The sequence below is a fragment of the Varroa destructor genome, unplaced genomic scaffold (assembly GCF_002443255.2).
Source record: "Varroa destructor unplaced genomic scaffold, Vdes_3.0 BEIS01000001.1, whole genome shotgun sequence".
NCBI classification, from domain to species: domain Eukaryota; kingdom Metazoa; phylum Arthropoda; class Arachnida; order Mesostigmata; family Varroidae; genus Varroa; species Varroa destructor.
The window spans coordinates 16,592,898-16,614,413 of record NW_019211454.1 but is presented as its reverse complement, the minus strand read 5'-3'; the positions used below and the strand labels follow the sequence as shown (position 1 = coordinate 16,614,413).

General features: G+C 41.7%; 1 long non-coding RNA gene across 5 annotated transcripts in view; it reads right to left on the bottom strand.

Moving 5' to 3' along the window:
* The window catches only part of LOC147758313 (uncharacterized), a 31,957-nt gene extending 11,303 nt beyond the window's left edge, over window positions 1-20,654 (bottom strand). Inside the window, exons 1-5 of one of the 5 annotated variants that reach the window (XR_015328028.1) lie at window positions 20,335-20,646; window positions 18,239-18,598; window positions 14,740-15,632; window positions 11,919-13,976; window positions 5,882-7,809 (exon numbers count right to left, since the gene is read on the bottom strand). This is a non-coding gene — a long non-coding RNA (uncharacterized LOC147758313). Of the gene's footprint in view, window positions 1-5,881; window positions 7,810-11,918; window positions 13,977-14,739; window positions 15,633-18,238; window positions 18,599-19,216; window positions 19,603-20,334 lie in introns of those variants that run through there. The other 4 variants (XR_015328015.1, XR_015328017.1, XR_015328021.1 and 1 more) reach the window with 4 other exon arrangements.
* Window positions 20,655-21,516: the final 862 nt, after the last annotated feature.

Genomic DNA, 21,516 nt, shown 5'->3' with positions numbered 1-21,516 from the left:
GCGAGCTTCTGCACTCCTCTGAGCTTACGGCGCTCTTCTTCGTCTAGCTTTTTCATTCTTTCTATCTTGTTACCATCTTCACAACTCGACTCGTTCACGCAGCAGACGCTGCCCTGTACGAGACTCTTAGGCCTTAACAGCCGCAGTTGCAATAGCTTGTTTGCGGAACGCCAGTCGAATGCGAGTTACACGAACGCGGTTATCTAACCCCAGCTGTCTCAGCCCACTAAAGCAGACATACGAACGTAGCGTGCTGCACAGCTACTCTGAGAGGGGCCATCTATGACAATGTGGGTGCGGCAGGCCAGGGGTAAGCGGGTTTAGGGAGCGGAGGCTCAGGCTGTTGCGTCTGCATCTGCGGCGCCGTTTCCCCGTAGCGGTTCTAGTCGAATGCGAGGCAAACTTAGTGGTTTTCATGTCAAAATGTTAGGAATTTGCTGAGGTAGTGGTGACGTTTTGCTGTTCGTTCGGTGATGTTATTGCGTTGTTGCCGTCCTATGCGGTAGTGCCAGTGGTGGCTGGCGACGAGGGCGGACACGGTGGGTCGACAGGGGGGTCAGGCCGACTTCTAAGTTCCTAAAACACGGATTCATTGCCTCTTGTTGATAGCTGGCTTACTATTGTTCGAGTTTAGTTCGCTATCAGCAAAAAGCATTTCAGTCCTCTTGACAGGAAGCACCACCCAAATGTCGGACTAAGAAGTACCGTGTGCTGTCCGGTAGCTCAATTAGACTGTAGGACCAAAAATAAGCGTGAAGAATTTTTATTTAACTGTTTTATCATCAGTAAGCGTTAAAATATAAATAGTGGATTTATCTCTATACCCGATCAGTTAAATTAGATAAAAATTCTATTGTCTATTACATATCCAAATGCAGGAAGTATTTTTATCTCCATCAAGTTCAGCAATGGCCATCCTTAGACATGTTTTTCACGTTTTTAGACAAACATATCTTTCATCATCTTTATTGCATATATATGTAAAAACTATAGTAGAACTAGAACGAAAAAATAAGTAAACATTATATTTGAGTATTTTTAAGTTAATGGATTACTCATTATAGAGGTAAGGCGAGTGTATGATTTTGACGTTTTCATTGTGATAGTCCTATTGCCTCATTTGATTAGGAATAACTGTGAATTTTCTCGAAACTCTAACCCATCTCTGATTTCCTGTTAAGCTTGAATTTTTGTCCTTAGTCTGGCTTCAATGGATTGTGTTTAAAATTAAATCTTAAATGAGAAATTGAATTAAATTAGTTAGCGGATTCTCTGAGGAGCAATTTAGACAGTTCACAAATAGCCGTTCGATGCCCCAAAAATTGAGTTATGCCGTTACATCGTGTCCAGTGCGTGTATATTTTGTTGATGATCGTTTGATGATTCGTGATGCGGGCTTAAATACCGGTGAGAGACATAAAAACTTCTCGTTTCTAGCGCGTTTATCAAAACCTGTATTATCTTGGTTCTGCTCTACCACCATCTGCCCAGGAGAGTGGCTCCGAATATTTCATCGCACCTAATAGGATGCAAACGCATCTCTGTAATTCGTTCCCACAAGCAGGTTCCGTTTCCGCTGTGCCCGCTTATTTCACGGCATCTTTGAACCGGTTTCACTGCATGAACTGTACAGTTGCCCGCCCAACGTTTCATTTGCCCCTTTCCGCCGATTCGTGATGCGTAAACCGCTGTAGTTCTCGCTGCGCCCTCTAGCTCCCGTCAAGTCTGCGACGACCAATACGACAAGGACGGAAATGCGACAATCATTCGGCTGCGACGCCGACCTACAACGGCAACGACCCTCAGGTCTTGCAAGAAGGGTTGTTAGGCGCTCTTAAGCAGTGGAAGAACATCGGGAGGTGCTTGTGCATAAGGAAAATGTACTCAAGCGACAGGGCTACAAGAATCAGTCCGGCCAGCAAAGGAACAACGCAAGCGTATAAACACGACCGAAGGGTAGTACGGTGCTTTGCAGTGATATGGATGTCACTCGTGCTTCCGTTTTTTGTTTTTTCGGTCTTCTGCTGTCGCTATCTCGGTCGACAGCGGAGTCCGACGCATGCGGGTTACTGAAGGTTAGAGAGTCGGACGGGCGGCTGGGGACTGAGTGGCAGTGCGGGATCGGGGCTTGTGGATCGGATTGAAGATGACCCACCGAAGTCTGTGGGCACCCGCAGGGGCGACGTAAGAACAAACGCTTTGAGACGGCAACGAAGAGGGCGCCAACGGCGCAAAGAAAGAGGGCTGCCGGTGATCATCTGCAGTGGGGCATACCCGCACATTCCCTAATGCCCTCTCAAGTAAAAGCCTGTAGAAGACTCACGGGACTCAGTAGAAAGGCCCAACACAACTACAAATCTCCCAAGAGGTTAACACGGTGGCGAGCTTTCGACGGAGAAAGGGGAAGCGTTCCCGAGCTGCTTCTGCCGCCGTTGGATTGGTGGATCGGTTGTGATTGTCGGGATGCGTGCGCGTGCGTGACAGTGGTTGGGGGTCGTTCGTGGTCGGTCGGTCGGTCGATCCGATCGAGCGAAAAATTACCACCAAAACGTCGCTACCAATATAGCGGCGGAGCAAAACAGAAAAACCGACAAGAAACGAAGCTTATCGCTGCGAGTCTGCATGTAAGGCTTTTGGTGCTGTGCATGCGTCTCATATCCATGCGCATTGTATATACCTTCGCGATAAATAAATGTCGGGGACTTGTTCAGTAAGCGATAACAGAAACTGAAGTCGTAACGAATAATATGACAGAAATGAATAGCAAAAGCTATGATAGTTGCCGTAGTAGATGCTAAATAAGTTGATAAGGCGAAATAATTTGGAAGACGCTACTAGCGATCTTGAGAAGCGAAGATCAATACGCAATAACCTGGAGGAAATGCACGCGAATACGCCTAACCTTTGCTCTACCCTTCATTTCCATCCGGTACTTCGTCACATCTTAGGTGACTAAATTTTGTTTATTTAATAAATGATTTGTTTTGCGATAGATTTAACTATTAATATATGACTCACATTCGTTGATTTACTGAATCAAATGTGCGATATAATCGGATATATATCCGGAAATGCGGAGATTACCATAGACAGCAGGACTGACAGTGAAACTCACGAATCTATAGGATTTGATAGCTTTAAGACGTGTTAGTTAGTGACAGCTGAACGGTAAACGGTCGTGTACATTTTGGGGTCTCACTGACATTAACCAGTGCAACAGTCAAGCATGGCGAGATTAGTTCGGCTGGGCCTACTATGACACACGTTTACAAAAAGTACTACTGAGAACATTTTTACCGATTTAGGTCTAGATATTGAAGAAGGTACGAATCCAGAAGATAAGTAAGCTAACTATAGTTTAACCACAATAGCAATAATCGTAGGCCAACCATGTAGCATATCAGAGATATCCAGGGCCGTGGCTCAGTTAAAGATATTGCTTCGCTCTATTCAGTACCTGTTGCACGTACAACATCAGCCGCTCGCTTTTATTGCTAGATCATACGACTGGCTCACAGAAATGTCTCTCAGTCAGAGGTCGTTTCCTTGCAAACAGTTAGTGAGCCTATATTTGCCACGGCTGCCCCCATGGCACATAAACGCTCGTATTTTCTATTCGATCTCTCTAGTATTTATTAGAGCGTTCAGTCATTGTACCGATTTACCGGTGTGATTTGTTACAAGATTTGACTGTCGTCATAAATCCCAATATGCAACAGATATGGCAATGAGCGACAACGGCTACGTAAACGAGGCTCTGGCGACGCTTCGGTCGATAATGGTAATGCACGACAAAGGAGCATAGAGTCCCTGGGCCTCTTGATGTACTAACCGGTAAAAACGAGCAGAAACCCAACTCGTGCTCGTTATGACGACCCACATCCATTGTAGTTAGGTTGGGTTATTTCATGCTGACCATTATCACCAAGACATATGCTGTACATGATGGCGCGTCCCGCTTCGCGGCGATATAAATAGGAGTTTAGGAAATGATGACAAGAGTGGCGGTAAAGGTGCATTTGAGCATCTTTTTGTTTCTCTCGTTTGCCGATTGCTGACGTATACTTAAACCTTTACTCAAGAATTAGTGTCAAGAGGTAAATATTAAGATTTAAAAACAATATAAACACCGTTTACAGTATCTAAGTGGGGATATTTTTTATTCTTGGCCACTAAAAGTGTACCTAAACTGATCAACGAAATGTTCTGCTTCAATTCGGGAGCTAAACCACTCACTAATGGTTCTGAAGATATTATTCCTCAGTCCGAATAACAAAATGTCGCTTGATTATGCATTTATTATAATACATTTCGACGAAATTTCATTTTGAAGTGAAGGCCAAGGGCTAAAATCTAAAATGGCTGAAAAATGTATCGTAGAGAAAAAAAAATCTCAAATATACTAACCGTTGAAGCATCTGGAGTGTAATTAATCTTTTTCCTCCAAAACGACTCTTAATTTCTGTATGAATAATCTAAGTGTATTAAGCTATTTTAGGCCTTTCGAATCTAAACTTTATGGAATCCCTTATGGAGGCCTATCCTGGCCTTTTCACAACCTGCGTGGAACTGCCAGCAACGTATACCATCAATTTCGAGCAAACTTCCTTTTCATATTAGAATACCAAAGATCGACATTTATTTTGCTATAATAACAAACAGCGTGCCATAGTTCGTTCCCATTTAAGTTCCGTATTCTACATATATATATATATATCTATATATATATATATATATCTATATATATATATCTATCTGAAAGATTAGATATTAATCTGTCAGCCAGACAGTATTTTATTACAGTAAATGATAAGGCGCCATTTTCTGAAAGTGTGTAATAATGATGGCGCGGTAAGGTGAAATGAAACTTTTTTAATAAGATGCAGGCCTTTTGCCTATTAGCTAAACTAGGATCACAGGTCTGATACCGGTTTCAAGAGTTCTGGGTTAACCCTGTGCAAGGCAGTCATATCCCGGAGCATACAATAGAATTTTTTTACAAAGAGTCCCTTAAACCGATCAGTCTGACTGCAGAGCAGACTAAAGATGATCTGTGCGGCTACGGTCCTAGCATTTAAAGTTACTGTCGCTTTGCGGACCACTCTCTCTGCACGCGAATTCATTACTACAATCGACCTTGCCGACGTAATTAATCCGAGTTCTGAGCACCTTCTGTAAACGAGTACGAATTTTGTTATGATATGACCTTCGCGTTGGGACGTCGTCCTTGTATTCTAATGAAAAGACGGAAGGGCGATATGCTTAGTTGATCTTCTTGGAAAACCCTGTTCAGCTCTACTGCCGAACGGTCTTTCGAAACACGATCGGGGAAGAGGCTAAACCTTTATTGATGTGCTATTAAGCAAAAAACAAGGGAATAAAACTGACAGCGCGTTTTCGCACTCCCTAAGTGATCGGTAGATGCAAATGGTCCACCCGCAAATCTAACAAAGCCATAGCGGACAAAGTATCGTTTAATGTTTCCAGTTGTCTGAGAGATATGACGTATGCTTTTATTTATATTAAACTGCTTACAAGGAACAAAATTGACGTTACGTTCAAACGAAAAGCTGGATCAATCCCCGATATTAGATTGACTGCTTATCTTCTGCATCATTATATAGAAATATTAGTAAATTATCTCGTGTCGACGGTGTGCGCGTGACTCATGATCGAAATGCACAGCTGTTCCTACTGAACAGCGTAAAATAAATCATTTAATTAACACCCCAGTATGTTTCCTACACGCATTAGACGTTTTGCTCCACGTTTGTCCTAGGCAATTCTTCAAGTGCAAGCGTGTCTCCAGTAGTTGTGCTTTTGTTATTATTAATAATAGTCTATAGCTTAGGGCAGAGGATTTCAACAGTGCGTACGAATTTGGCTACCCCGAACCACCTGGTACGGAGTCTCGTAAAACTGCCAACATTTCTCTTTTATTCAAAACGTAGCAACACATTATTTTGCACGTTATAACAAATTTGCAGGAATTACTGTATTTTTAATAGAAGGGCATCACAATCGAAAGTCCTTTCCAACGATTTCCTTGACATCAAACATAGAAATAACACCAGTCACCAAAGTCACGATTGTCCTACCACTCTCCAACTCCAGTCGAATGGCCATCCAAAATTAAGGGAATCTTAACACACACTTAGTACAAATGGAGCTCGTAAATTCATTGTCAACATTTACAGAATCATTCGTGAGTTTCGTAAATCCCTTTGAAAAGATTCAGCTTGGATCGTTACGTCCAGCTGAGACGGTGCGTACATATGTTCGTCGTTACCGATACTCATCTGCAAGTAATCTATTTGCAACTATCTACGTAGCGAAAGACGCCTGACAGCAGAATGGCGCAGGACCATTCAGCATTTGATCGACCGTACATCAGAAACCTGTTACTTGACAAATTAAATTGACGTTTGTATATACTATACTGCGAAACGCCACTGTATTAAGAAGTACACAGCTTCAGCTGTGGATTACGTCTTCAGTATTTGCTCAGGTATGGTCTTATTTTGTTTCATATAAAATAACAATGACCGAAAGCATTTATTTAATCAGAATGGCCTGGGGCATGCCGAAAATATGGGTTACATGTGCTTAGTTAGTTATTTAGGGCTATAGGATGATTACAACCCTTGTGGGAAAATAACGAAATCATTTGCGTTTAAGGTGATTTTCACGCAAACGTGCCTTTCCTGTGTTCGTTGGAGTAAATTGCGAGTGAGAACAAAAAAGGCGATGTGGTTAGGTTATTTTCTTAGGCGAGACCTGTCATTTACCTAACCATCTTCGAGAGTGTACATATATGTATAATTTGTGTTAGATGTATAGACGGTTTATCAACGAGCAACTTCGTCGTTATTTATTCGGGATATATTCGGATGAAATCATATCGCTTGCGTATAGGCGGCATCTAATCGAAAACGGATTCTTGGCTACGTTTTCTATGCCCAATAAATACCTAAGGCAACGAAAGTGCCTTTTGCTTGGGTTACTGCTTCAATTGAGGGCCTAAACTCTTAAAAAAAGCTCGTGTCAAGACATTTCTATTCACATTTTTCGATGCCTTCTTAATAGCTTCAGTTAGCGTCCCGATGTTGGCATGCTGAGATCTGTTAAGCTCTCGCTCAATCACTGCCCGTGCATAGTCATCCAGCGAATTTAAATCTTGCGTGAAGACGTATGGCCTATCGCTCGATATCGTAGTAGTCTTATCACAAATTTTAAAACTTCAAAACACATTTTTTCACTAACAGATACTCCATTCGTAGACAAGAATGTGACTATTCCACTGAACGTAGCACTCAATACGTCGACATCGATCGAAAATAGAGTTTTTTAAATAACGACGACTGCCTCTAAATAACTGGTACGCCTGTGATGGTTCCTTTGATTATTTGCATCCACGGTAAACAATCTATCGACAATAAAGAATCAAAGAGAGCCATTGGACAACAGCTTATCTTTAATCGTACTACAAACATAAGTTTCCTGCCTTCACAATGATAATTGTTTCTAGAAAAAAAAAACTGGCTTCCTCCTAGCGCCAAAAGTATCGGAGGGCTGCATGCTTACGGATAACGTTGTTTTTCCGGCTAAACAGTAGCGGTCTAGCCTTTCAAATTCCTTTGAAGTTTAAGGGGGGTTTTGGAGTTTATCAGGAAGATGTCACGTGCAAAGCGTTGTTGATACTACTAGTGTTGTATGATTGAAACAGATATGCTACTTGATCGTAGTTTCTTCCGGAGTCGCGAAGACACAGCTAGAATGTGTCCTGATGGCCTTGGCGCTTCGGTGGCCCTGTGCATAAATATTTCCCAAACACAATCGAAAACATCGATGCACTTGTTTAAATGCGCTTCTAAGGACGCCGTACTCTCGCAGAAATGGAAACTCTTAGGACACTATATAATAGTTTAGTTGTAAATTATTTTATAATGCACAACAGACGTTTAGCAAACACGGAACGAGAAGTTAAGCTGCTAATAGCTTCTACTACCTAAACGGCATAATTGGATGTGGGAATCAAAATCCAGTAAAAGGCTGATGATTCAAAGCTTCGGCTCTTGGATTATGTTATTTGCGGTTTTTTTCCAGGATGGAGTTATTGTTCAAACTATATATACACGTAGGAAGCAGTGAACGAAGACTGATCGTGCAACAAGGAAAAATCAACTTGAGTTTTATTTGTAGAGAATGGGTATTCAGGAAGTTTGCGGGTTGAAAAGAAACGTGTCTTTTCACAAGTGCTACGCTTTTTGTGTGTTCCCCTTTTAGCGTCCCATGGGCTGGCTTGTTTGTGGGCGTCGATGCATACGTATCGCCAGTGCTTGCATCTTTGTTTGCGATTTTCTCTAACTACGAAAGGATACTATATCACTTAGTCTGATACGCTGTCAACGCATCCATCTCGATTGCCGCTATGGTATCGAGGCCGATATTATAACCTGGTATATAGGAGTCGCGTGAGCGAATCTGAATATCCGTACAAAATATTTTTACAAGAATTCTTCATAATTTTTTTCCTTTTTTTTTTTTGTCTTTAGGGTATCCCCCTACAGTAAAAATATATATATATATACACATTCGAAGGGATGCTTCTACAGGGCACATAGATACGAGACTATAGTGTACAAAAAGACTCCTAAGCTGAAGGTTATTTGGTATTTCAGGCACCCGAGAATCGACTATGAAAAATTATAAAGCGGAAACAAAATAAGTCCTAAAGTTGCACCGTGGCCGATTCCTTTAATAAGTTGCACATAGAGAATATTCGCAATGTTTATTTCTCTATTCTCTCTCAGTTTTCAAAATTAGCAAAAGTTCCATCCGAGAATCCAGATTAGGATAACAATCGAAACAGATGTAGCATTCAAAGACTTTAACAACATAGAGAAACAGTCCAACCATTGTCTTACTGCCTTCAATCATGCCCAAGAAGCAGCATTCGTGGAGCAGTACTCTCAGAGCCTGAATCATTAAACAGAGGAAGGTCCTTAGGTTGAAAATGGAACCTAAAGTTAAATGAATATACATCGTTCAAATCTTTTTGAGAAAGAAAATATTGGCTATGGGCCGGTAAAAGCTTGTGTTTTTTTTCTAGGTTTTTATCCTTATAAATGCAGGCTTTTTGCTTTGGGAAATGGCTATTGAAACCGCTGGAAGATACGTAGCCAACGTGACGACGAATCCATAGTTTCCCCTTTATAACGAGCCTTACAGGTAAAGCGAGTTTTTGAAAGGGGATTACAGATATAATATCTTCAGATTTTCCAGGTTTTCAAGCAAGTTCTAAAAAGAGGAAGGCTCTCTAATGTCCAGTATGAGTAGATTGAAGAGTATCAATATCTCGTCAAGTTCAGTAACAAGGAACCGTCACCTTCAGTAGTCTGTAATTAGGGATTGATGGAAGCTTTACTACCAAACATCCTATAATCAGCCAAGCGGTACGAACTAAAGATAATTAAAAGGGAAGGGTACATGGAGTAGGCAATGGCGGAAGCCGACAGTGATCGTAGAGGTAAATAAATAAGAATTAAAAAAATATATAAAAAAGGTAAACAACATAAAATAAAATAAGGTATTAAAGATAAATAAGTAAAATATAAAATAGGGTAAGTAAAAAAAAATACATATAAAATAAAAGATTTGACTATTGCGAACAGATCGAGCAACCAAAGCATGGTCAACACAAGTACCAGAGAACAACTCAGATCGTTGTAGCAAGAACAAATTATTATCGCTTGCCCATAGGAAATAGCTGCGCCATCACGATGCGTTAAAGAGCACACGTAATTTTGCAATTGAGATAGCGATCAGTTTATCGGCGTCATATACTGGTGTGCAAATAAAAACAGTACTTGCTGTAAAATATAGGTTTTTCTGCTATTTCAAAGATACGGCAACCTTATTATAAATATTTAATAAAAGAAAAACGCACTCACTTGTTTGTTAATGATATTAATACATGTATAAAGATGTAGGGGCAATTATAATGTACGTTTTGCATCGCACAGCAGTACCTAGATACGCATATAACTATTATTAATTAGTCGAATAATAAGTTAGAAAGTACGGCTAAAATCGTCGTGAGTTGTTGATAAAGTAAAGAATGGACTAATATATATATATATATATATATATATATTGTGGCTTTAGGCGAAATCTGCATATAAAAGGGTCAGACCTTTTTGGCCAAAGACGAAAGCCTAGTAGAGCTCATAACGTTTCAGTGCCAGCAGGTAATATCCATAGCCACCCAGGCGGTAGCAGTACACGTCGTCCGTTTCTTTTGGTAACAAACAAAGAGACCCATATAACAGAATGCATTGTCAAATAACCACACTGATATCTCCGCTAGGGCACATATACGCAGGAGCACAATATCCGTTATGCTTAGCATAATAAGAAAAAAAGTAACGAAACTGGTATCTGTCGATGGTAAATATTGTAACCGCGTAGGACGTTTTAGTTGAACGATGATACTCATGGACTCAAAAGCAGCTTCGTCCGGCTGAGACATTTTGAGGTCTGGTTCAGGGTCTTCAGATCCAACTTCTCGATTAACGATGCAAATTCTTCGCCGTTGCCGAACTACCGACATGTGCACAACAACTATTTGTCAGCAGATCAGCGCACGATCGGCATGCAAATATTTAGGATAATTTTTAACACTTTTTTTTTTTAAAACTTAGTTTTAACAGAATTCGTAACTTCTCTTTAAAGATCACCATTCACAAAAATGACGTATACACTTAAAAAGATCTGCTGCTGGTTTTATCTGCTACTTAAGCATTTCAATAGAGCCTAGTAAAGGTTTTAGAAATGATAAAAAAAAAACGATCAATATACCTATACAACTATATAAGAGAATCATGAAACTAATTGTTTGAACAAGATTTAATGTGTATTCTCTCGATTCAAGATCTCTAAGCGATTCATTATAGACTCTACCAAACTTCCGTCGTTGAAAATACAGCTTCGCGATCGCGATTCAATTGAACCAGAAACAACGGTGCTAGTCCCTTAGCCGCCGGAATCGTTTTGAAACGTATTTGTTGGGCAGATACGTTTTGTACACGGTAATTTTCCGGCACCTGTTTAGCCTATCGATTAGAATAGTCTCTTTCCTGGCGCACTTTCTAAATCCAAGCTACGTTCGGTTTCCGTGCTTTTTCTCTATGAACAGGTAGCGCCCTCGAGCGGCGCCGCTGACAACCTTACCGTCTTAAACCGCGCGCGAACGGCATCATATCAACAACAACAACAGCAGCAGCAGCTATTGAACCCATAGCGTGAACTATACAATTCCGGTTAGGTAAAAGACGTGCGATTGGTTTCTTTCGGATCGTTGAAGCTAGCTGAAAGGCGAACGTGTGCACCGGGGAAGGGGATTATTGGGATTGGGCAGATCATTTTTCGAGCATCCATCATGTGGGTGAGATGTGTCAATGCTTACTCAGGGCATTAATCCTCGTTTCTAGTAAAAGTTAAACTACTCGCAGACGGCGTTTTGCTAACGCAACAGAGGAGTACATGTTTCCAAAGCTAGAATAAGCAAACTATTGCTTTAGAACATATAAAGAAACGATAGCCCTATCACCCAGAAGAAAAAACTACTACACGATAAGAATGATGTAACGAGCCGCAAGGAAAGGTGTGCAGTGCAATATACTGAAGTGCCACGAATGTGCCATGCAGAAGGATATGGCGATAGAAGATCAAACATGCGCCTGTCATCTCTGTTGAACGACTCCAATGTGTTTTGTTTAGCCTAAGTTTGGGCATCAAATTCATCTGATACCACGTGGGAAGCGATTACATCAAATGACCGCGAATAACAAACAAGCACGTTGATGCCGCTTCTATGGGTGTGCGTCTACGACAAACTGGGCTTTCAAGATGCGTACCTTCATATCGTATGTTGATTTCTGGCTATGTCTACTTCGGAAGAAGGTGCTGCCTGCTGAAAAGCCTCACAGGTCACACGATATTTACGCACACTGGTACCGAGCTTTGCGTTTGTCCAGCTAGGCAGACCATGTCGACAGCTTAAAGCTTGAGGCCTTCTCTAAACACGTTCCTGGACACAAATATGCAAAGCTTGCGAGACGTATTGCAAAACCTAGGGTGAAACTGCATTACGATCTCCATTAAAGTGCCATAATAAGATTGCTTAGTTACATATTGCATACCTGTAAGATAGGTAACTTGCGCGCTATTGACTATTGACTTCTCCTGCATCTAAGAGAGAAAGATTTCATTACAAAACGAGTAGCTAAGTAACTTTTCATCTAGTCTACTACTTCTTGAAGAAGCTTGACCGATTCTATAATAAATTGCAATGCATAATGTAAAAAGATATATACGAAGGAGCAAATTTATTATTGACACAGCAGACATTAATTGGCTTTGCACGAACGGAGCCTTTGGAAGCCGTGTTGGGCAAGCAGACGTCTGCGGCAAAGGATATATCAAAGAATGCCTTGAAAAAGCATAGGCATGTTGCCGTCATCAATTCAAAACAGAAATTTTCGACATTATTTGCCTATTACACCATGATTTTGTGCCCTGCATAGGTAATTACTTTTATCAATGGAATTAAATAAATGTTCAAAATTCAACGATTGATACTAGCGCTAGGCATAAAGCCGTCTGCGACCACCGTAAAACGAAGTATATCCACGCCCGGCTTGGGTTATCTAGCCTATTCTTAAGTATAGCAAGTAAACACGTCGCCAGCGCACTATCACAAGGATAATCTATCAAAGCTATCCAGCCACATAAACCTTAACTACCCGCTATCAAAATTCCACTACGCCTTTAATTTAAGTTACTTCTAACCAACTCCTGTTCTAGCGACCGATCTTCTTCCAGGACGATCTAGCTACTTCTTCCAGGACAAAGTCAATTCACAACGATAATTTTCGCTTTTTGTTACTGTGTGTGAAGCGCTGCATCATTAACTTCACTATTTCCCTAATACTGTTGGTCAGTCGACCTTTTTGCTTAGCGCTAAATTGCCTCATGGTTTGAGCCGACCGTTAAAGTCCATCGTCCATGTAATCCAACCAGATTCATCTAAACAGAGGGCAAAAGACAACTGGGCGTCAGTTTGGGCGTGAGCTTCTGCAGGGTACTAAGGGCATCGCCTCTACTACGGTAGCAGTCTGCTAGTCACTTCGCAATATCCTGTCTGTTGTGCTTTCCCCGTGGACGGGAGCGGGTCCCAGCATTGCTCGACTGAGGAAATCCCGGCAATGAACCCGGCAATGTTTACCTGTTTGCCTGCTGCAAGGGACTGATATTAACTACACCAAGCGTCAGCACTCGCGTATTTTACCTTCGCTCAGTCCCTCCGGGAGTGTACAGCCCAGCCGTTGGTTATAGGGGGGAGAAAATAGTCCCCTCGGTCATCAGGTACGACGGTTGATCGCCAGCTAGCAAAGGTGGTTGGTCATTCCATATAGGGTTGCTCAAACTGCTGTTCCGCCGGAGTCGGGACTCCACCATACACATATAGAAGTGGGCCTATGCTACGTAAACGGTGGCGTTAACCCCCGTGGTAACGGGATTGCTTGGCAGGCTCGGCTTGCTCAGTAATTGTTGCCGCTTCGATTTCCGCACGCAGACGCTTCGGAGAGAGGTGTCCTTTCAAGGTGCATTAGCGCCTCGATCTTTTCGGCACAGACCTGTGTCCAATTTAACACATAGAAGACACAATGAGGCTTCGCTAAAGACTGCAGCGGGCCTTCAAGTAACAACTGATGTGTATAGATTTTAGGAGTAACACTGCAGGCTTACATGCGCGTAAATTCGCACATGTGCTGTGATTTCCTATGTAGATGCGGCAGACAGCGAGCGACACCAACCGCAGTGAGAGGCCCGTATCTCGTTCAGTCTGTGTAGCTCTTTGGGATGTAGGACACGGTAAAAAGCTCACTGTTGCTATACAAGTTGGTGAGCATCTGAGAACAACAACAACAACAACAATGTTACTGGTGTAACCTATTCACCAAAGCGTGTTTCTCTGAAATACTTCAGGTATATGTCCTGTTATACGAGGGCACCTGAATATTAACATCTGTTTTAGTTTGAAGACGCCTTGAAGTGAATTAACGTGTATGATATATGAATATTTTTATGTGAAATGTAGAGGTAACCTTGTTATGTTCTGTTACTTTTATATTCAACTGACATTTTTTATGGGCCTATAAATATTGTTACAGGAAATGCTTTCCGTTAACAGGGCGCCCGCCTGTTCCTCTTATCGCGATCGGATATTAAACAACATGTTTCTTTATAAAGTTTAGTACAGAATGTCATTGGTGCACTGGTCGTCTACTCGAAGAAAACGCGTCGGACGAACAATTAACAAGTAGCATCAATTACACCCATAGTTTTCTCTAATTAAGTCGTTACGGGCTTATAATCAATTCAAATATCCCGGTTGAAGAAAAATAAGGATTTTTCGTATCAGTTGCTTAACAATACTATAGAAAGAAATACAATGAATTGTCGTTTTCCAGTTCAGGTACCGTAAGCAATTACTCTGAGCTTCTTGTCATTAGCAGTCGCCATAGAAAGCAATAATTACTCATTACAGGGTAGAATTATTGTATACATTCCGCCTATTCAAAACATGTAAAGAATCTATACTTACTTATATTTACCCATATACTGACTGATCTAAGACTGCGTGTACTATATCGAACAGTTTCAGAAACTTACGTAATCGTCAACAAGTTATTCCATCGTCGCCAGTCCGACAGCCTTCACTGAATGCATCCTTTTGAAAATCGGCTTGCACTCTTCTTCAAACCATGTGTCGACGTTTGGTCCCCATTCATTTCTAGGCGACATCTACGTACAGCTTTTTCGTCGTTGAAACTGCTACCACAGTTTTCCTCGCTTACTCTATGGGGTCCTTTACTCTTCGCTTTGTCCGCCTCGTACAGCGAACTGAAACCCGCTTGCGCATTCGTGCCGCGACACGGCAGAAGAGACCGATGAATACGATGCCGCAAGCCTACTTCGCCAAAGAGCCTGTTTGGCGTTCCCCAAGGTCTTCCTGAGGAACTCGCAGGCAACTCCCTGCGATTTGCACCACCCAGTGCGTCAGTGTTGAGGCAAGTGAACAGCGAGCCTGCGGTGGTGTTCTACCTAATTGGCTTTGGTCCTTAAGAAAAACTGAGAACAAAGCCGTGACGGCATCTTGCTTGCTACTTGGCTGCACCGCCACTAGATTGTACCCCGCTCGGTCAGTGCCCGGGTTTCCGTCAACCAGATGCGTCAGCATAACAAAAGCAGAACCCTGCCACCCGTCGCCATCGCCTTTAGCTTCAGGACAGCCCTTGTTCAGGATAAAACACCAACAACAGCAGTGTGGGGATGAGCAGCGGCAGCTGCCCTAACCGCAGGAGACAGCAGCACAAGGTGGAGGCTCAGCTAGCGATACCGGCGAGGGGGACGGGACAGAGTGCCTAGCTTAGAACAGTCAGGGATATCAACTCAGGAGCCACCTTAACTTCATTTATTTAGCCATTCAGACACTCCCGGCGGTTTCGAACTAACGAATCTCTACTTTTCTTCAGCGTATGCGGAAGGCCGATCGTGGATTTTACCTAAATTTTTAAAAAAGCAAAACGAATTACTCTTATGAAAAGTGTAAGCATACATTTTTTTTTTATAGTTAAATGATGTAAATTGTATAGTGGCTTCTTGTGGTAGTAATTTTATTCGTGGGTATGGTTGGAGATACCACTAAATTTTTGGGAAGCGTTGCGGTTTTAATAAGAAGTAATTTTGGGGTAAAAAGAACGAAGATTTTTTTGTAATATTGGCTAAGGAGTTCGCCTCTTTAACGATATGGGCCTAACCAGTATATTACATTGTGGCTTTTTTAACCCTAGAAGTTCAACATGAATCGTTATAAACTTCAACACTTAAATTTTAAGCAGCCTCAACTAGGGGACTACGACTTGAGCTAAGTTAAAGGAAATGTAACAATAGCTCCAAATATGACACCGCAATATTGCATCAGCTGCATAATTACAGCCGCAAGCCCGAAGATGTACACACACAAGTAGATTTCCAAAATACAAAAGGGTCAAATTATTGCTGTGCAGCTGGAGGATTAGAGGACATGGGGAATCCCTCCGAAAGAAAAACTTTTCAAATTGTTTCGCTCTCAGAACTTTTAAGCGTACTGCGTTACTTCCCACAACGTCTGTCCAGTCGTATGAGATACGGTCCTGGCATCAAACGGGAGAAGAAGTCCTATTCTCGTGCACCTCTACCTCAAGTTCCTGCGAGTCTGGCCTCTTCACTTAGCCCCTGACGCGTTCGAGTAGCGATTCGTTTTCTGTTCCAAAAATAGGCTGTTTAGATTAGAACAACACATCTTTTGCACACTTCATTGGCTCAACTGCGCCTGAATTTCTCGGTAAACGCTTTCGAACAAATGAAGAAAATGTCTTCAGAAGGAAGGCCAGCTGTACGTTCCCACAGTAACTTCGATAGCCTGTGAGTCGAGGCGACGATCCAAAAAACAAACGTTATGCAAATGCATGGAACCGCAAGGTATGGATAGACTGATATATGAAATATAGGAATCGCTTTTGGCTGTTCGGTGATTACGGCGCGAAGCGTTGTTTTTTTATGAGATAACAATGATTTGTATTTGGAAAAATCGAGATCGTTCTGCGGAACCTTACCAAAAGGCAATTGAGTCGCGGGACGGAATTCAGAGGTCCGTATTTTTAGACTGCTTAAATGTCGGCCATATAACATGCTGACAAACAAGCGTTTTAAACAGCGCTTGAAATAGACTGCTTCGATCGCTAAACGCATGTAGCAATTAAACAAAATCAACGTTTGCGAAGAACCCGTTGCTACTAGAAGGCATTTTCATACGCTTTCAATTGATGCCGTAAAGTTTGTTGGTTTGAAAGGCTACTGATTTTTTCACTATATCATAGCGTGAAATGACGTAGTTTTTTTTTATTATAAAAAAAAGTGGTATTGGCGCCTTCTTTCTAAGCATCATAGAAATCGGATACTATCCCCAACGTTAAAAGAGTTTGGATACCTATAGTTCTTCAATTTTGAATTGTTTACAGAAAAAACGCAATCCCCTATAAGAAGATCAAAATCCCGGTATCGCAAAAACCGTTTGATGATAGTGCGTGCAATTAAATCGAGAAAAAGATTTCTGATCCTATCAAAGTTCGAGCAATCGGTGCGTCTAAGGTGCAAAGTTTTCGCGTGCTGTCTGTCTAAGATTGTATCGAAACACAAACCAATGATCTAACGATTTTTTTTTACATCTGTGCCATTTTTAATGGTTATACCTTCCCAATACTATGACCATCCAGGAGAAATTCTGAAGCTAAATTATCCGCTGGTTATTTCCGAAATATTTTTTTCTTAATTCACAATAACTCATAGTGCAATCGCAGTTGTCAGCGTCAAGCAATATTGGACAGTATAAACTCGCTCATATATCAAATACGGAATTGAATTTCGGTTTAGCAACAGGCCAACCCTCTCTCCCCCCCCCCCCCCAAAAAAAAACGCAAGGGTCGAAAATTAAGAAAGGAGCAAAAAAAATCGAGAAAAATAATTAACCGTTTGCAGCCCACCTGGACGACACAATATGCAGTCAATATTTTCTCCTCTAAAATGGCCGATGACTTCGGTATGAAACGCTCAAACGTGTCAAATGTAGCTTTGTGATACATTTGAATTTATTTTAAAGTCCACTAAGTTCAAATTTTGCTGGAAGTCTTCCGCTTAATCTTGCGGTGGTCTTGCTCGAGTTTTTCAGAAGCCGTGTAAAACTCGGTAATGATGTAGACTGTCGATCTTGGAGAAAACAAGGAAGACTTCATTTTGGTGGGAATTTGTCTAGCGCGTAAAGATTACGTATTGAAAACGGCGCAACGTTGTTCGCCATGGTGCTCGAATGCGTTAGGAGTTACAGCTGAATGCTTGTCCGTTATGACCAATAGTCAAATTTCTTTCTCAACTTTCTCAACATAGATAGCATCGGTTTCGCAGGTAGAACCGGTAGCTATTAATTGTCATTTCTTACGGAAGTAAGTGCGTATCTTCGTCGATGGTAACAGCCTGCTGCATTCCCTACCGTCGTCTACTGCGACGCGCTTTCTCCTAACCGTTTTTATTACACTAACTTTAAGTACACTTCAAGCCGACCCGTACACCTTACCCGAGAACAACTGCACAAGCCTGTGTCGACTTTCTGCTTGTTAACTGGGTCCGCCTTAGCTACGCAAGCCGACAACTTCCTTCGAGAATTGATCAATTGTAGATAAGGACTTGCCGTCGATGACAAATCGAATACATCTCAATCATGAGTATTAACAAGTGGATGTTTAATTCATAAATTCCATCTCACAATAGACGACGTTCTAAAGACTTTCATAGTATTTTGTTTATCTGTAGACTGTGCGGTATATATTTTTTGAAGATTGATATAGTACATTTGCAACGGATGATATACATCTGTATTTCATGCTGTTGAGGATTCTGGCTGTTCAGACGAGATTCAGGAGCAGCTTTCAGTACCCTATAAAGTAGATTAAATGGTTACCAGTTATTCCGGATTCGATCGGCTAACACGTTTAGCGGGTTAAAGGTTAAAACAATATTTATCAAATAAATATGATTGGTCCTGAATCCACCTGTAACATTCTTATTTTAACTTTTAGCCTATCCAGCTTTTTTTAGTTATTCAAAAAAGTTACAACTTTTGTTTTTGAATAAAAATTTCGCATGTACAGTGACCTCCTATATTCGCCTGTAGGCGTCTGTTCTCAATATAAGGCATCAAGCATCTCCGCCTCTATATGCATTCCTAGCCATAGAACATATACGTGGAGTGTAGTCGGAAATATAATCTAAGCGTTTATATTACCGTCTTATCTACAACACGTTTACTACTGCTTGTCAAGGTCGATGGTCACTGCCCAACCACTGAATGTCTGTTCTATCACGTTGCCTTTTCACGTTGCTTCGTACTAACATGTTGACCACCAAAACCAATGGGGCAAATCTGCCTTTAGAATACAATGGACCAGATTTAGCAAGATCGAACAAGTACTACTGGCGAGAGAAAAAGCGAAGGCGGAAAGCTGACGGAAACGACGGATTCAGTCCTGTTTGAGGCGACCGTGGCCAAACTCACCCTCAGGCTGTCCGATTCCTGTTTCGTCATCATAGTACGCCCCACAGTCCGGCTTTCGAACGCAAGCCACATTCCCTAACGCTCTCGTTGTCAAAACTCTCCTGACCTCCCAGGCTCCCATGAACGCTTCCTGCAAACGTCTCTCAGCTGCTGAAAGGGTCAGCTTCGATCCAGCACGAGACTGCGGCAGACAAGAGGATCACTGGTACAACAAGGACCAGTCTTCATTGGATTTTGCCTCGCAGGTTTTGCACTGTCATCAACAGACCGCATAGGCTGCGACAAAACAGACCTGATATCAGATAGGCAGATCGGAAGCCGAGTCTTCAGAGTACTCAGAACCCACAGTAGTCAGGTCGTTGGCATATGAGCATGCATCACACGCACTTTGATTTGCAAAGAAAATCAAACCAAAAAAGTAAGATCGTCAAGTGCTCCAGTGATTCATCGCTTAAAAAGGTGAGGTGTAAGCTAGTCTAAGATACAAGCATTATTATGATTTGTTATTCTTTAAGAAAAATACCTAGAGTTGAGGCTGTTACATGCGATGTAAGCAATAACACCTACACAATACCCCACACGTAATCTGGAGAGGTCCCATTGACTTTTGTGCGACCCGTAACAGAAATAAGCCAAACACGTGGGCCTATTGGCAAAACGGAGTGATCGTGGAGTAGCTAAGACTCTATAGAATCCAGAAGTTTAAATGCATCCCTATATATCTGCCCTTATCTGCGATTGAGGCAGTTATTTTAGCCTGGATAATTCGCTAGAATGCTTCTTGGATCCGTTTGGACGCGGACTTTAACCCATAGCAATTAAGTATGTAGAAACTGCCTCATGTATACGAAGCAGTTCACTTCTTACTTGTGTGACACTAAGATGACCAACGGAATGAAGCTACCGGACAAATACAACCTCTCGAAAATACTCTTCTGGCTATGCAACCATCAACACATGTCGAATTATGTGTTCTCTTAAATCGGGCACATTTTTCCGGTGTTATTCGACGCTTGGCAATATCAGGCAAACTAACCAAATTAAACCTTTTCTAACCTTCCCAAGAATAATAATTTTCTTTAAGCAGGCATTGTCTATAATTGAAGCTTATACCCTACCTGACGCTCCCAACTTCCGGCTGATCTTTGCGTTCAATAGAATGCTCTCTTGTTCACTAGCCGACAGCGACTCGGTGGAACGAAACGCATAAAACAGGAACGAACTGAGATTTCCAACAGCCAACGACAAGAGTAAAAGTGGCAAAGTTAGTTGCTATGGCACAATTACCCTTCGCCGATTACTATCTACCCCAAGTTCTCTCTTTTTTTCTTTCTCGCATGGGAGCCGCCAAGATTCCCCCAAAAAAATTATTTACACGCTTTTGAATTTCGCGCGAAGACTATCTCGCACTTTTTGCTCCTGTCGTCTGCACTTTGGCACATTTGACTCGGTACGTAGAATAGACGGTGTGACGACAGCCATCGCTTCCATTGTAGAGCGGAGAGGGAAAGAAGGTCCAACTGGATAAGTTGGTGATGCTGAAAGTGATAATCTCTCTTTCAGTTTGAGCATAGATGTGATTACCATCCAAATTGGACCTGTTCATTACGTTTGCTAGGCCGTTATGAAGGAAGCCAGTCTGGCTTTTTCAATGCTAGCGATTGTAGAAGGGTGGTGGTGGCAAGCAATGGGGCAGAAAGATTTCCAATGGGCAATTCCAAGAGCTAGTGAATAAAGACCAGCAGAGTTAGAACTCTAAGGGTAAAGTACGTTATTATTTAGTAGATAGATGTAATGAGGCAGATCAAATAGTGGTTAATAGTTTTTGATAATAAGCTTTGGGCAACATGGAAAAATGAATGCATTCTTTTAAAAAGCTTTAAGAACGTATACGTGTTGGATTCACGGGGTGGAACATTTTGAGATTATTCGCAATTGATTGTGGCCTAGAGTAATTAAATTACCGGGTTTACAGGAAAGAAAAAAACTGTTACTTATAAAATCTATAGTTCTCATGTAAATAACTTTGTGTACTTCGTTTATCCTTGCCAACGGTAAGGGTTCTCCATACCAGAGAAAGTCAGCCAGTCAACACATTACAAAAAGATATTTTATCCTGGACACACGCTAGATGACACATACGTATCGTATCCACATACGAAGGATTGCGATTTCCAACCTGGCCAAGCGCCTTAGGTGCACTCTAGAGCACCCTTATCGACGTTTGAAAAAAAATCCTCCCTTTTCTGTTTTTCGCCTTGGGTCTCACTAATTATCGTATTCCATAAAGATCTATATAT